Raw genomic sequence first — 2,187 nt, 5'->3', positions numbered from 1 at the left:
GCCTTTTAGCAAAGCACATACAATACTACAATGTACCCAAACTAAAATTAACAGAGAAAATGTCATAGCGGAAATTAAGAAATATGAGGCATATAAACCACACAATATTCTATTTTTAGATGGGAATTTCAATAAAAACACACTTTATAAAATAACAGAATACATAGTTAACACCATGAAAGCGTGTGGCCAAGTTATAGTCATAGACAAACACTAGGAATCGTTCATGAGGAAAGTACGGATAAGAAGGTTGTGGGGCTATGTCACATGGCGCTACGCGAAGTGAACAGGCCCATGAAAGAGTCTGGAAAAGTAACCCTCACGAAATGGACATAACTATAAAAATAGTGTATCTCTATCTATGTAACCCGCCTGGACCACTTTCAATACATATAGGCCCCTACTTCCTTCCCCTTATATTACTAACAATCGCACAGCTCTTGTCTGTGCAAACCCCGAAAGGGTGTACTATTTATAAATATTTCGGAAATTTGGACTCAAATTAATTAAAGATAGACCTGCCCGAGATGGGAGACATACAATAATTATAGAAAGTGTGAACTCCACCTCGGACACAGTCTCATCAAATCTTTATATGCGAGAGTGATCATCCTTAATGCACTCATATAAACCCATATGGTTTAAAATTAACACATTAAATAACGCTCGCCGCCGAAATTCAAAATTGTATGAATACTCCCGATGTATATATAAACACGGGAGGAGATAAGACAACTGGATTTACTATAAATTTGGCACAGTATGCTGTCCCAACATGAAAACAAAATAGCATCATAACATATAACACACACACATAGCACACACGGGACATAGGAGACCCTAGCGAGGTCAACTAAATTACTATGGAAGGAATTCGGAGAGGATAATTGAAATCGCTCTCGGATGAACAACCCTATAGACACACTAGGGACCTCTAAAATTACCCCACTCCAAATTTCTAAATAACATAAAACTTTTTTCAAATGAACTTAAAACAACAAGCAACATATCCCGGGGGATTACAACACACATAAAAACCATCTAAAGTTTTGGCTGGGGGCGGGGCATCTGTCTGGTGCCCCCCCCAAAAAAAAAAATTTACCAAATATTTTCGTGGAGAGGAAATCTGACGTGTTAAGTAGCAATGCGTTCTGATGCAAGCTCGTACATTCTTACCGTGATCAACTATAGCAAGGAAGTGGTACCGTGATCAACTAGGTGGTTTGTATGCATCAAAGCAAGAAGTCGACTTTGAAGTTCTGAGGTTTGGTGAGAGTATTTTCGCTTACTAACACCTTTTTCACTAGTGATCTTATAGTAATTCGTTATCCCAACATTGTTCACCGCATGTATTAATCCCGGCTGGGATTAGCAAGCGGTCGTCAAGACAGTGATATATACTCAGTGCTGTTTAGACCTGTGGTTTAAACATAGAGGAATAATACCTCAATAAATTAGCAAAGACTAGTGATAGATTGTATCCAATTACATTTATAAGGCTCCCTCAAAATTGTTTTACACCTGTGACCGCCTTATTTTCCCAACAAAATTAGGTTTCTTTCCTATACTAGGTTCTTAATAGAAGCGTGCTATCTGTAATCCTGGAACATAGCTCACTCATACACCCAGCCAACACGGCGACGGAAACAGAAACAATGCCGGCGAGATCTGTGCCAAGGGGATCCAAATTAAAACAATACTTCAATACCATAGTAGAGGACAATAAACTGATTGCCTGCCACCCCGTGGGGGTCCAGACCCTTGACTTTGGAAATGTGTCAAATATGCCCAGGCAAAGCGAAGTTTTGATGGCTTTGAATACCATAGGAATAGATCTGGGGATGCTAGATGCACTACAAAACGGAGGAATTAATAGATTTGTTTTGTACCCAAAGCAAAGGAAGCCCCTAATAGAAGGGGGTTCCATTCAAGTCAAAGGAATGACAGTAATGGTCTCTCCAACCCCACCCTTCGTCAGGGATATTGAACCCAAGGCAACAGAGCTTCACGTGATGGCCTACCGCTGGAAGTGGATAATATCGAACTGGTAGAGAAATTAGAAAAAAAGTTTGGAGCCAAAATTATCATCCACAAAATGGCGACGGTTTGGGGCTATTTACCTTTAAAATCTGGACTGCCCTGAGAACAGAGTCAGAATAGAGGTTGAAGTACATACATCAACTTAAG

Source organism: Sinohyriopsis cumingii, unplaced genomic scaffold (genome assembly GCF_028554795.1).
Source record: "Sinohyriopsis cumingii isolate HCF-2022 unplaced genomic scaffold, ASM2855479v2 utg001517l, whole genome shotgun sequence".
In the NCBI taxonomy this organism is placed as follows: Eukaryota; Metazoa; Mollusca; class Bivalvia; order Unionida; family Unionidae; genus Sinohyriopsis; species Sinohyriopsis cumingii.
This window is presented reverse-complemented; position numbering follows the sequence as displayed.